The 15026-nt window shown below is 54.2% G+C and overlaps 1 protein-coding gene across 4 annotated transcripts in view; it reads left to right on the top strand.

Annotated features, from left to right (window-relative positions):
* The window catches only part of TBL1X (transducin beta like 1 X-linked), a 238206-nt gene that overhangs the window by 193646 nt on the left and 29534 nt on the right, over window positions 1-15026 (top strand). The gene's annotated exons all lie outside the window — the stretch shown is intronic.

Raw genomic sequence — 15026 nt, forward strand, 5'->3', positions numbered from 1 at the left:
CGTGAGCAGTGCTTTTGTGTTGGTGGTCTGGGGGTCCCACGACCACCCTCAGACTGCGATTCGCTAAGAGGGTTCACAGGGCTTCGTAATAGTTATGCTCGCGGTTCATTGGAGCAAAAAGACATAGGTCATAACGTACAGCACGGTGACCATGGTTCACAGTAGTGTATTGTTATATTTGGAAGTTACTAAGAGACTAAATCCGTAAACGTTCTCCTCACACCAGATCAACGTAACCCTATGACGTGATGGAGGTCCTAACCAACCCGACTGTGGTAATCGTTTCACAGTGTCTGTGTGTATCAGATCATCATATTGTACGCCTTGAACTGACAGGATGTCTCATGTCCCTTATATGTCCGTAAAGCTGAGGGGAGAAAGAAACAGATTGGCATCAGAAAAGGGAAGGGGCGCCTGGGTGGCTCAGTCACTTAAGTGTCCAACTTCAGCTCAGGTCATGATCTTGCATTTCGAGAGTTCAAGCCCTGCATCAGGCTGTGGGCTGACGGCTCCGAGCCTGGAGCTGCTTCGGACTCTGTGTCTCCCTCTCTCTCTGCCCCTCCCCTGCTCATGCTCTCTGTCTCTCTCTTTCTCTCAAAAATAAACATTAAAAAAAAAAAAAAAAGGGAAGAGTGCGTGTGGTGTGGCCCAGCATAAGGTAAGCTCACACGTACAGATGTGCTGTCCCCATGGATGTGCTCAGTGGCACTTCATTTCTCCTGGCACGTGCGATGACACCTGTGAAGCGTCCTGAGCACACGAGCTTGGGCGTGCAGGGTTTTCACTGGGCAGCCGTCCTGTGAGCCGGCAGCACCTGCTGAGAGGGACAGAAGGAAACCTTGGCAGATAGGTGGCTGTTCATCCCACCACCATCCCGGAGTTTAAAGCTGGGTTGTGGACCCATATCTGTCATTTCTGAATCGGCGTGTATGTTGTACTTTGATTAACAACCAACTGGAAAACGTAGGGGCTATAGCTGAATGCTGATAGCTGCAGAGGAGTTTCTCTTCGTTCAAAAAGTGTATTTGTTTTGCGAGACTGTTCTTTTGGTTTGGTCATAAGGCCACTCAGAGTGACAAAGTGGAATCGTGAACCTGGTCTTTCCTGTGTCCCAGACGTTCATAATCACATCACGACCACCCCGGTTCCCGTGCAATTCGAGTTGTGTCGTCCTTGCTGAGTTTACTGTTCTAATTTGTGCATAGAAGCTAAGATTCAAAATTTGCCATTCTTGCGTTCATAGATTTGTTAGAGGGGGAAAAGCCTAATTAGAATGAAAGTCACTTTAAAAAGAATGAAAATTGCTTGATTGTTCATAAGCTATAGCTGTTTAGGGGCGCCTGGGTGGCTCAGTCAGTTGAGAACCTGATGTCAGCTCAGGTCATGATCTTGCGGTTTGTGGGTTTGAGTCACGCGTCGGGCTCTGTGCTGACAGCCTGGAGCCTACTTCAGATTCTGTGTCTCCCCTTCTCTCTGCCTCTTCCTCTCTCTCTCTCTGTCTCTCTCTTTCTCTCTCAAAAATAAACAAACATTAAAAAAAATTTTTTTAAGTAAATTACACTTGTTTAAATGTGTACCTTGCTCAATATTGCCAAACAATTTCCATTGGTATTAACATCAAAAAAGCTCTTTAGGGGACGCCTGGGTGGCTCAGTCAGTTAAGCGTCCGACTTGGGCTCAGGTCATGATCTCGCGGTGTGTGGGTTCGAGCCCTGCGTCGGGCTCTGTGCTGACAGCTCGGAGCCTGGGCCCTGCTTTGGGTTCTGTGTCTCCCTCTCTCTCTGCCCCTCCCCTGCTCGCGCTCTGTCTCTCTCAAAAATAAATAAACATTAAAAATTAAAAAAAAAAAAAAGAACAATGTAAATTGTCTTGGGGCGCCCGGGTGGCTCAGTCGGTTAAGCGTCCGACTTCAGCTCAGGTCACAATCTCGCGGTTCGTGGGTTCAAGCCCCGCATCGGGCTCTGTGCTGACAGCTCAGAGCCTGGAGCCTGCTTCAGACTCTGTGTCTCCCTCTCTCTCTGCCCCTCCCCTGCTCATGCTCTGTCTCTCTTTCTCTCAAAAATAAAACAAACATTAAAAAAAAAACCAAAACCACCACCCTTCGATTCTTTTGAAGGTGCCCATTAGTGTGTGCTGTGACTTCGTGAAGAAGTCTGGGATGGTTCAAGTTCCCTTTTTTCACAGAGACGTAACAGCCACTTAGCAAGGTGCCTGTCTTCAGAGTTGAGACACCATTACCTTTAACGCCTGCCCCCTCTCAAGCTCCGATGGGACCTGAAACGTGTCCAGCCTTCATGTATTTTATTTGCTGCCAACTTCCTGCCGTTCCTGTCCTTCCTTCTGCACAGACGAGCAAGTCGTACGCAGTGTCGGCCGCGACACTGTCCCTTCTCCCCCGAGTTACTGAATGTCACTTTACCGGGGCCGCCGCTGCTGTCTTGCTTCTTGATGCCACTGACCCCAAGGTGACGTCCTTTCCCTTCCCTCCCGCATCTGTGTCTGCAGTCAGCCCGCTGCTTTCTCCCCAAGTCCTGGCGTGCACCCCAACCTCTGCATTGGGCACCCCGGCCTCTCTTGCCTTCCACGCTGGCGTTTCGGCTGCACGCTGCCAGGCACGTCCTGATGCCATCCCGCCGACCGCCGTCGCCGCATCCTGACCACGGACCTCCCCTCCAGAGATTGTCTGCCAGCTTCCCCTCGTATCTTCTCTCCTGCCTCCGTCGTCTGTTCTGTCACCCGCTTGTCTGCCAGCCGGCCACTCCGCGTCTCTTGCCAGCGGTGCTCCTGTCCCCGTCGTCACGGCTCCATTGTAGCAACTGAGCTGACGTTCCTGGGCACAGTCACGGTGTCGGGCAGGATTCTAAGCCCTTGACCGAGGAAACCTTTAACCCCCAGCAAGCAGGTGCAGCTTCGTTTCTGTGTGCAGGTGAGAAAACCAGTGCCCCAAGGAGGCAGCCCCTGGCCCCAGGCCCCTCGCTGGGAAGCCACAGAGGCAGCACTCGGAGCGGGCCATCTGGCTCCTGAATCTTCCTCTCTTGAATGATTTTTCTTGACTCTGTTCCTCTGGGGAATTCACTGATTCGCTTGCTGACGTGAAAGCCTGCATTCCTGGCATGGGCCCCGCCTGGCCCGGACGTGTCGTCCTTTCTCCGTATTGCCGAAGCTGGTGTGTTAATGCTGGGTCTGGTATATTCGCGGTTACCCGAGGGGGAGAGGCTGGGGTGTGCAGGTGCTTTCCCAGGGTCCTCGTCGGGTTTGGGTCTTGGGCTTTGCCGGCCTCAGAAAACAAGTTGTGGGATCCAGGCTCGCTTTCTTCGGCCCTTCTCGGCCCTGCCCTCTCATCCAGGTCTCTCCCCTAGATCAGGGTGGAGAGAACGTTCTCCAGAGCTTCGTCTCTGGCCCAGCTGCTCGTGTCTTTCTGGCATCCAAGCAGACACTGCACATACGTACGTGACAGCAGCTGTGGTTCAGGGCACCTTTCTGTGCAAAAGCAGGTGAGGGGCCAGACCTGGCCGCCAGGATGTCGTGTGCTGGCTTCTATACAAGACCCCGCAGAGAATGCGGGCACTCCTTCCGCCTCTCCCCTGCAGCCCCCCGTGCGTCTGGTGCATGTTCCATACGTCTCTGTCCCTCGGCAGACTTTTGCGCCCTCCCACGTCGACGTGCGTATTTCCCAGCCTCAGCTGTCTGCGCATCATTTTTGCCACGCTTTATTAACATTTATTAACATTTTCCTTAAGGTGAAACCGTTGCTGAGATGTGCCTATAGTCGCATTTGCGTGATACACGTTAAAATAAATAAGTTAGATTTGGGGTGCCTGGGTGGCGCAGTCAGTTAAGCGTCCGACTTCAGCCAGGTCACGATCTCACGGTCCGTGAGTTCGAGCCCCGCGTCAGGCTCTGGGCTGATGGCTCAGAGCCTGGAGCCTGTTTCCGATTCTGTGTCTTCCTCTCTCTCTGCCCCTCCCCCGTTCATGCTGTCTCTCTCTGTCCCAATAAATAAATAAATGTTGAAAAAAAAATTTTTTTTTAAATAAAATAAAATAAGTTAGATTTTATTGGGCGCCCAGGTGGCTCAGTCACTTCAGTGTCCAGCTTTGGCTCAGGTCATGATCTCATGGGTTCGAGCCCCGCGTCGGGCTCTGTGCTGACAGCTCGGAGCCTGGAGCCTGCTTCGGATTCTCTATCTCCCTCTCTCTCTGCCCCTCCCCCGCTCAAGCTCTGTCTCTCTGAAAAATAAATAAACATTAAAAAAAATTTAAAAAAGAACTTAGATTTGAAAGTGTTCACTCCTGTGCGATGCGAGTGAATTTGGGAGAACATCAGAGGTCTGGATGCCCTCAGGGAGGCCTTGATGTCCTGGAATAGAGCAGTTGGCATGATTTTCGGTTCCTCCTCCCGAGGGCCTGTCCTTTGTTAGCGGCACTGCCCTACCTATGTGCGAGTGTGGACGCACAGATGAGGACGGAGGCTTGTTTTGGTTAACGGTCGCCTGTCAGAGGCTGATAAATGTAACACCGGAGGTGCAGGCGAAGGGACCCCAGGACCCCAGGAAAGCACACGGAGAGAAGGTGGCATTGGAGCTGCGACCTGAGCTACAGTTCTGCGAGCAAGCCAAGGAGGACGTGTCGAGCACAGTCAAGAGGCTGGCTTGAAGAAGGCCCTGAGGGTTCGGGGAGGAGGACCCCCTTGCCGGGGGCGACAAACGATGCAGAATGAGAGGAAGGACCAGAAAGGACTGGGAAGGTGGTTCAGCAGCTGAGCGCCAGGCGGCTGAAGGCTGGAGCCCTGTCCGTGTGGAAGCCATGGATTCATCTTTGACAGTAAATCTGGAGGTTGTGGGAGCAAAGGACGGGGGAACATGGAGAATCTGTCCAAATGGTGGCCGTCAGGTCCACTTAGCGACCAAGGGGACGTGCTTACATTGCGTTAGGTAAAGAAGCAGCAACGCGGATTCTGCGATTGTAAGAATTAACATACAGACTAATTTGCAGGGACAAAGGGGGCTGGAAGAAATTCTCCTGCATGAGAACACTGGTTTATCAGGTTTAGTTATTCAAGTGTAGTTATGTGAGTTATTTCCTCTGTCTTCCAGATTGCTTTCTCTGTGTTTTCCCCACGTCATAATTTTTTTAAAAATTAAAAAAAATTTTTTTAAATGTTTATTTTTGAGAGCGAGGAAGCGTGTGGGGAGGGACAGACAGAGTCGGCATCGATCCCGATCCCGGGCTTGAACTAATGGACCGCAAGATCATGACCTGAGCTGAAGTCGGACGCTCAACCGACTGAGCCACCCAGGTGCCCCCATAAGTTGTTTTTTTTTTTTTTTTTTGTAATTTTTAATGACGCTCTCCATTACAAATCTCTGGCTTGGCTTCTGTGCTCGTCTGTTTCCCAATTTCCAAATAACAAATCCATGAGGGTTCAGACTCGCGGGGGCTGGGGTTGCCAGCAGGCGGTATGTTTGCGCCCGGAGGTCCCGCGACACTCTGGAAGGCTGAGCGCAGGCGGCTCTGTGAGCCGCTCTCGGGGCCGCCTCTGCCCCAGCCAGTTGTTGGGAGGAAGTAACAACCTTCGTTTATAACCTGACTAATGCTTTCCCCTCCTGGATGTTTCCCATGTTGAGAGGATATTAAAATCTTGGCAGGCCTCACGGTCTGCACTAGTCAGAGGCCTGCGCTGGACTCAGCCGCCACCCTTGGGGTCCGGGCCAGATGTTATAAGTGAAACCCTATTTTAACGAGGTCCTTCTGGTATTTCTTTTGGGCGCCATCCAAGACGGTCCATTTTACACCAAATTCCATGTTGTGCGGGTCGTCTAGAACAGGTCTGCAGCCCATAAAAACGTTCTCGCTGCACTCAAGTTTTCTGTGGCAGAATGTCAGAGAATTGGGAGAGAAGGTGAGGGCTCGGTCTTGAGGATTTTATGTAGACGCATATACACACACACACACATGTGGTGTTATATTCGCATGCATATATAAAGAGGTTGAATGTAAAGCTGATAGGAGCACATGCGGCGATTAAGACACGGTCCAGAAGAATTCTCCACATAGTTTTGTGCTTTTTACCACGGGTAAAAGTAGGGTCTTCGTTCGGTGAGCATTGCTCCTTGGGCCGCAGATGTAACCGTCTGGCGAGACGAATCCATCACTTCCAAACAGGAGAAGTGAACCAACCGCAAATGAGCTTCCAAAGATGTGAGGGTGCGTGTTTTCTTATTCTGTCACCTTTTGTGTTGACAGCTTCTCGCTCCGTGTGTGTGTCTGTGTGTTTGTGTGTCTGATTTATGTGACCCAGCTAGCATGTCACGACCCTTGGCCTCCCTTCCATCTGTTTTTGTCAGCTCCCGCCCCGCCCCCACCACCTTAAGTCACCCCCGTCCCCACCCCGAGAGGAAGACAGCCACTTGCCAGACAGCTGCCGTCGCGTTGCACAAACTTTTACGATCCAGGAAATATCGATTCCCCCGTGGATAGGGATGTTACAGGAATGTCGATATTCGAAGAAAGGAAAGGAAGTGCTCCATGATAAATGAGCGAGCGGTCCCTGGCTCTGTTTTCAGAATGACTCTTGAAAAATCCCTGCCCCGGAGCCGTGGAGAGTGGATCCGTGCTTTAGCCGGTGGCCGTCGGGCACCCCCGAATCACAGGGCCCTCCCAGCGGCCAAGGCCGTTCACCCGTCCCTCACAGGACGGCCTTCGCAGGCACACTCGAGTCGTTTTACAAACCTCCCAACCACAGACTCTCAACTGCCTGTTCTCCCGTCCCCTGGGGATATCCCCGCCTCGCTACTGCCTCTCCGTTGTACTGGTGAAAGTGTAGTCCCAGGAATGTCCTGTCCTCTGTCTTCTGCGGCTTCCCGGTCCCTGCACGTGGCCCCGTGTGGTGTGGTGACACCCCTTCTTTCGGGACTTGTAAGTGATCCATTCTTTCTATGGCCTGAACGCCGCTCAGTCACCTCTTTAAATTAAAGCCCTCTGTGGGTTTGATGGGACGGTGAGGTCCCTTTTTCCCTCTACCCAGAATCTTAGGTTTGAAAGAGACCTTGGAGATCATTTAATTGTACCTGTTTGGTCGTCAGAAAAGGAAGCCAGAGAGCCGCGGAGGGCAGACCCAGGCCTTGTAGCACCTGCTGAAGAGTGCCGACTTCACACGCACAAAGAAACAGTACCACGTTCCGCCCTCGCTGCGTCTGATTTTGGTTGTTTGCCGTCACTCTTATTCCAAAGGCAGCTCTCATCAGGGGAGTGTGTCTGAAAGATACAATTCATCCTTGTTTGCTTTTTGTAATACAGAAAGCATTCAGCCTAGTTTTTGCAACCTAGAACCTGTTTGCAACTTACTTGGCTAAAAGATGTACTAGAAATCGTATCGCTGAACTAGACGACCTTCTTCCTCTTTTCTTTTTTTTTTTTTTTTTTAATTTTTTTTTTCAACGTTTATTTTTTTGGGACAGAGAGAGAGCATGAACGGGGGAGGGGCAGAGAGAGAGGGAGACACAGAATCGGAAACAGGCTCCAGGCTCTGAGCCATCAGCCCAGAGCCCGACGCGGGGCTCGAACTCGCGGACCGCGAGATTGTGACCTGGCTGAAGTCGGACGCTTAACCGACTGCGCCACCCAGGCGCCCCAGCTTCTTCCTCTTTTCTAAAGTCTGTCTGAATCGTGTCGAGGTTTCGGGAGTGTGTGGTGTTGTGAGTGAAGAGCGTGGAGTCGGTCAGATGGCCACTTGCTGGCTGTGTGCCCTTGGGGGAATCGCTTACCTGCTCTGTGACTCAGTTTCCCCCATCGCTTACACACGGAGTCAATATGACGAACTCATAGGCTGCTGCCAGCTCTCTGAGCTAATTCTTGGAGAGGGCCAGTCCACGTAATAAGCACCGAATATCATTACCTTCATTCTTGTTCTCAAATAACATCATAGTTTTTCACTTCAGGTGTGCGTATGCCCAGCAGTGCCCTTTGGTGGTTGTTTGAACTGCGCCTCGTATGGCACCGTCATCTTTGTTTAAAACCCGTTTTCCTTCTGTTTTGCTGTTGTACCTACTCCCTTAATTCTTGTCCTTCTCCGTCAAGCTCCACTCTGAAAATAGCAAGGACTCCGTTTTGTTCAGTTTCTTACCACCCTTCGTCTGCATCCACCCCAGTGGTTTCTTTTAGCTTTCCTTCAGCTTCCTTGACACAAACCCGTCGTGAGCCGCGGGGGCTGTCCCCGAGGAGGCTGCTCTGTGCGTGATGGAGGGAATCCAGATGGGCTTCCTGGAGGCGGGAAGCATCTTCTTGGTAGCTGGGAGATGCACGGACGCAGAGAGTGCTTTGTGCAGGGGCCGCGGCATCTCAGGAGAGACCGCAGTCGTTTCCTCCTGAGGAGACGAGATAGGCCTCTGGGCAGCAAGGACGCCTGGCCACAGCCGTGGTGACTAATAAGCAGGTGTCAGGAGCGGTGAACAGGGGGTACTCGAGAGCAGGGTTTCTCAACCTCCGGCTGTTGAAATCTGGCCCCCATCACTCTATCATGGGAGCCGTCCTGTGCCTTGGGTGATGCTGAGCGTCCCTAGTCTCTACCTGCCAGATGCCAGCAGCACCCTCCCCGCCCCACACACACACCTGTGACAACCGAACGTATCTGCAGACATGGCCAAGGTCTTCCTCTGGACAGAGGAAGAATCGCCCTCACTCGAGACCCACAAACCAGTATTCTGGACCAAGAGGCCGGAATAAGCAGGGTCATCCTCTAGCCGAGCAGCCACGTGTTTCCGGCCCAGGCGCCCCCTCCGCTTCCTGTCTGTGCCTTCCAGGGGAAGCTCGGAGACATGGCCCCGGCCCCGCAGCACCGTCTGAGGGGCTTTGAGGCGCCTGCTGAGGTGCGGGGTTGCCCAGCCTACGGGCTCTAGCTGCTTCGAGCAGGAAAGCCGGAGTCCCCGTGGCGAATGGGTGCCGTTAGGGTGACAGTTTTGTCTGCCACTGCCTAGCGAGAAGGAGGCCCCGTCTGCTACTGTCGACCTCCACGCGGTCAGGCACAGTGGAAGCGGGTCTCCGTGCCTTTGGGCTGCGGTCGCAGAAAAGAATCCCGCGGACCGAGTGGCTTCTACACAGAGGCTGCTTTCTCACAGTTCGTAGACGGGACGTCCTACACCGGTGGACTGGCAGGTGTGTCTGCTGAGGGCCCGCCACCTGCTTCGCGGATGGTCTCCGTGGGATGACCGGATCCCACACGGACCCCACACGGACGGGAAGCTGGCACAGGAGCTCTGGGGGCCTCTTTGATAGAAGGGCACTAATCCCTTTCATGAAGACTTCACCCTCATCACCTAATCGCCACCCAGAGGCCCCGCCTCCTACCACCATTGCCTCATGGAGTGGGTTTCAACGTAGGGATTGAGGGGAGACAGACCTTGAGTCCACAGCAGGAAGGAATGAAAAACATCTAGGAGGTCGTGACGTTTCTTTTTCCGCACGTGCACGTGCGCACATGCACACACAGGATCAAGTTGGCTTCCTTTTCCCATAAAGCTGCAGGTTGTAACTATGTTCAGCCTCGTGGGCCAGCCTGTCCGTTGCAGATACTCGGCTGGCTCTGCCGTCGTCGCACGCAAGCAGTGACACACAATGTATCGACTCGCGGGCGTAGCCTTATTCCGATAAAACTTTATTTGCAGATACAAGCAGTGGGCCAGGCTTGGCCTTCCCCCGATCGAGACAGTTCGAAATAAACATGCCGTGCGTGGGCTTCGGGTGGATGTCTGTATTCCAGGCTCATTAAGTATTTAATAAAGACTCTGCTTTCAAAGATGCCTCAGATTGGGGCCCTTGGTATCTGTTTCAGCTAAAGACGGAAAACCAACCCCACATCTGCCTGGCGTTCCGTGTCTGCGTCTCCCTGCCAAATCAGGATGTTTAAGGGCCGGCGAGTGATAATCCGGCAGGCTTTGCTGATGCGTCAGGCCGACGTTAAGCAGGCAGAATGGTTCACTGTACAGCTAACTCAAGTGGTGTGGGACGCCATTTGTGGGAGAGGTATGGTTTAGCGGTGTGGGGAGGGCAAGAGGCAGAAAACGAGCGCTCGGTTTGTTTTAAATCTCGTTTTATTGCCTCGTTGGGCGAGACCAATTCATGCTCACGCTGTTTCCCTCTCTCACGAGGAAGATGGAAAGGACTTTACTCTTGAAGGGCTCGCGTGCTTCATCTAAAACGTAGCGCTTATTTTAAAGCTCTCCCAGTTCATCACGATCACACCCTTTTTGGCTCCTCGGAAATATCTTCAGCTCAGTGGCTGGTCCGCATCGTTGTGCGTTATCTGAATTCTGTGACCCCGTCGCGTAGAGAGAGAGGGTGGCTTGATCTTCACCGGCAGCTCTGTACCTGTTGGGTTTCGAAATCGAGCGGGAATGGGAGTGGACCACAGATAGTGTCTCTTGAGGGTTACTTCCTCGGGTCACTGGTTTACAAGCATGGCAGGGTCAACCAGGCAGTACCTGGAGACACCGTGGGCTGTCGAGACTGGGAGGGGGGCGCCACTGGCATCTGGTGGGGGGAGCCCAGGGGTGCTACTCCACACCCTGCGGGGCACGGGACAGCGGTCCCCACGACAAGGAATGATGTGGCTCCGATGTCAGTCATGCCACGGCTGAGAAGTCCTGCTGTCGAGAGAGGTAGCGGGGATGCCTCTTCCTAGGCAGCAGGCCTGCCGGCTTCAGTAACGACTCCAGGCCGGCCGAGGGTTAGGCAGCGGGGGCACTAATGCTTTGCCCTCACGCAGCTCTTCCATCGAGGTGCCACCAAGCTCTCTATTCCCCTTCATGTGGCCGGGCCTCTGTTTCCTGTCCTTCGGAAGTTGTTTGTAACAACTTCCACACCTGCCATTGAGCCAGTCCTGAGCGTTTCTGTCTCTGTCATTGATACCACTGCTTTGTTGGTATGCACGTCCCCTTGGGCGGAAGAAGACGTACATCAAAAGCTGCCGGACAGCCGAAGAGGCAGAAAGCCCAGAAGGCCTACGTCTCAGGCAGACTGGAGGTGAATGCGCTCATTAGCCTTGCAGCCCGGTTGGGGAGAGAGCAGCGCTGGCAGCGTAGAGTGTGGGCCCCCCCCGGGGGAGAGGCATCCAGTCTGGAGACGCCAGTGTTCCAAGATGGCGCCTCTCACAGCACCTGGGCGGCCGTGGCCCGAGACCAGGTGCTCAAGCAGGCCTTGCTTGCGTAGTCTGTGAACATCTCTCTGTTCCACCACGAATGAGCATCAGGACTGCAAAGCGTGCGAGTGACTGCTTCGTCCAGTGTCCTCACTGCACAAATGAGAGGTGGAGAAAGAACGCGTCTGCGGGTTCGTGGTCTTCTCTGGATTGAAACCCGTGTGTCGGCCGTGTCACTGTCCCAGCTGGTTCTCTCATCAGCTCCTTGAGGTCCTTGCTAACCCCACACCCAAGAACAGGAAACAGAGGCCCAGCCAAATGAAGTGACCTGGCCCAGGCACTCATGGGGGATCGAGGGCAGACCCAGTGGTCCGCCTGTTGCTGACGTTTTCTCCACCTGGCCCTCCTGCAAGAAGGAAGTCTTAAAAACAAATGGATTAAAGAAAAAAAAAAAACCCAAACCAAAAACATTGAGAGGTCGTGCATAGATTTGCCCAAAGAAATGAAGCTAGGGTGATTTTATTTATTTATTTACTTATGTATTTATTTCTTTTTAAGTAGTCTCCATGCCCAACGTGGGGCTTGAACTCAGTACCCTGAGATCACGAGTTGCATGTTCTACCGAGAGAGCCATCCAGGCGTCCCGGCAGCCAATGTAAATCTAAGCAAATAGGAGGGACTCGTGTCAGCAGTGACGTGGAACAACACCGCATGTGTTTCTGAAGATATCTGGTTTCCAGTCATGATTTCCTGTGCCCTCTAGTAGGGGACACAAGTTTCAATGACACGTGTTCAAGGTCATGGCACTCCTGTATACCTTTATCTGCTCACTTTGCTTCAGCAGGGGAAGTTCATTGTCACGATTCCTCGCCCACGCTCTTTGCAGTCTTAGATTCCCGCCGCTTGGGTTAATCTTCACTGCTTCATCCCTGTCTTGCAACACGTCTTCACTGAACGTTGTCCTCGCCACCTTCTAGAAGTGCAATGTACGTTGCAAAGCATTATCACGGAGAGAGATCAGAAACTCGGGCCGCGAAACCTCAGTGGCAGCATTTAAGCCCCCGGATGCAGAAGGACATCAAGGACAGGCGTTGAGTTAGACGTGAGCTTGCACCTCGTCCTTCGCACGTTGCCCGTGCGGCACCGGGAACCGCCAGCGTGTCCCGCCTGGGAACGGAGGTGGCATCCACCCAGAGGAGCTGAGAATTCTGGTTCCTGCGCTTGTGGGTGTCACGGGGGGTGGCGGAGGGGGGCGGGTGAAATGGCGAATCCTGGAGTCATACAGTCTGGAGGTGACATTTACTGCATTGTGTGCGTGAGCCTTGAACCACTTACCTGATTTCTCCAATATTTTCTCTCCTCGTGTGTAAGGCAATAACCACAACAACTGAGCAGCTGCCCCGTAGAGACAGTGGGCGCAGAGGGCCCAGGTTTGGTTAAAGGAAGTGATGCGGTGGGAACCTGCGATTTTGTGTGCCTTAAGTGGCAGTTCTGTGGCTGGTGTCTGGAAGATGAAGAAGAAGGGACAGAGGAAGGAAATACTCTGCATTTCGCGTCCCCTCCCGAATTCCTATGTTGAAATCCTGACCCCTGCTGTCAATGGTGTTAGCGGGTGGGGCCTTTGGGAGGCGGTTAGGTTGTGAGGACGGAATCCTCACGCATGGGATTCGTGTCCTTTTAAAGGAGACCCCCACCCCTCACCCCCGCCCCCACCCAGAGCTAGCTCACCCCTTCTGCCATGTGAGGACCCGGAAAAGACGGCCGTCTGTGAACCGGAAAGCAGCCCTCACCAGACACCAGGTGTCTCTGGCACCTTGATCTTGGACTTCCCAGCCTCCAGAAGCGTGAGGAATGAGTGTCTGTTGTTTGTAAGCCCCTCAGTCTGTGGGATTTTGTTACAGCTGCCGACTGTAGGAACTGAGACATACACCAGAAGCTTGACCTCTCTTCTAGTGTTGCCCCTTAGTCATGGAGACTGACCTCTTCTTGGGAACCTTGTCTGCCCTCCGTGCTGTGCTCTGATTATGGCATCAGTAGGTGTTTTTAGGTCGAGTCACCAAGGAAGCTAAGAGTGGTTTCCCGCTGCCCGGGTTTGGATCTCAGCCCCAGCCAAGTGTCTGGGGCCTGTGGGTTCCTGGAGGGATCTCAAGACCTGGCCTGTAAAAGGGAAAGTTGCACTTGGGGAAGCGAGGCAGAGCATTACCAAGAGGCTTTAAGGGAAGTCGTGGCGAGTTGTTGGAGCGGTGCCTGGTGGAGAGGACGCACCACACAAGGCCTGCCTGTCATTGTTATTATTCGTGCAGTTCCTTGCACAAGGCCCTTTAACGATACCAACCAGGAGAATAAGAAATGGCCCCCGAAATCCAGTGTCCCGTGCCCTTAGCTGGTCGAGACCGCAGATGGAGGAGAAGGCAGGAGCCGGGTGAGTGGGGTCAGCAGGCAGGGAGAGCCAGGAGTTTGTAAGACGGACAGATCACTGTGGCCCAGGCGAGAGCGAGTCAGGCCAGGAATCTACTTGCCCCTGCTCTATCCACTCACCTGGGGTTTTCCATCTACACCGCTGGCAACCTGACAGAGGAAAGCTTGGAGGTCAGATTTCTCGCAGGGCCGAGAGCAGGGCCAGACTCAGGATATAGTCACTGGTTAACACTGGAGGGGGTGGGGGTTGTATTATGGCCACCGGAGGGGGTGGGGGTTGTGTTATGGCCACTGGAGGTGGTGGGGTTGTGTTATGGCCACAGGGGTGGGGGAGAGGGTGGGGGTTGTGTTATGGCCACAGGGGTGGGGTGGGGGAGGGGTGGGGGTTGTGTTATGGCCACAGGGGTGGGGTGGGGGAGGGGTGGGGGTTGTGTTATGGCCACAGGGGAGGGGGAGAGGGTGGGGGTTGTGTTATGGCCACAGGGTGGGGGAGGGGTGGGGGTTGTGTTATGGCCACAGGGTGGGGGAGGGGTGGGGGTTGTGTTATGGCCACAGGAGAGGGGGAGGGAGTGGGGGTTGTGTTATGGCCACAGGGGTGGGGTGGGGGAGATGTGGGGGTTGTGTTATGGCCAGAGGGATGGGGGACACATAGGAGGAGGGAGAAGAGCAGGCTGGGGGGGGCAGCCCGCGGGGAGGGCCTCGGAGGGGCAGTCCCGTGTGGCCTCAGTTAGGTGCTTACAGTTGTGCGAGGCAGTTCACAGCCTCTGTGCAGCGGATTGTAAAACCAACAGCGGCTACCATACGACTCTGTGAAATAAAGTCCACGTTTTATATATTCTTTATAATCAGGCACTGGGGAGCCGACAGGCCTGGGTGGAGGAGGAGTGGAGAGTAGAGAAAGGAGAGGAGGCCGCACACACAGGAAGCCTCCTTTCACGGAGGAACATTCCCATCTGCTGAGCACTGTGGTTATTGCCTCGGCTGTTCGGGTCCTGCCCGCGCGAGGCACAGGGCCTGCCGTGTGGAACCCGACGGAGGCCGGGCCTGCTCACTGCCACCGCCGTCGGTGTGGCGGGTGAAGGTGGCGTTGTAGCCGCGGGAGGGAGGGCGGCAGGGACCCCGAGGAGTCCCGCCGTGCTGGAGGGCCGCACGTAGGACGAGCCTGCGGGGATGGGTCGTGCTGCCTGGGGACACCCCCCTGAGAGCAGGGTTTGCAGGACCCCCACAAACGGGGCGGGGGGGCTGGCCCAGCCCAGGAGAAGCCACACCAAGGGGGTAACTCTGAGACAGGTCCGAAGGGTCCAGCCTTATGGGACACGCAGACGCCGGGGACACTCCAGCATTGCCGTGTGTGAACGGTGGGCAGGGCGGCCGGCAGGTAGACGCTTCACCCCAGAACTGCTCCCTTCTCTTCCCACGGTATAAATGGTGAGAGAGTTCAGAGTCACAAGTGCCTTTGGCCCCACCGCACCCCC

The sequence above is a fragment of the Felis catus genome, chromosome X (assembly GCF_018350175.1).
Source record: "Felis catus isolate Fca126 chromosome X, F.catus_Fca126_mat1.0, whole genome shotgun sequence".
Classification (NCBI taxonomy): domain Eukaryota; kingdom Metazoa; phylum Chordata; class Mammalia; order Carnivora; family Felidae; genus Felis; species Felis catus.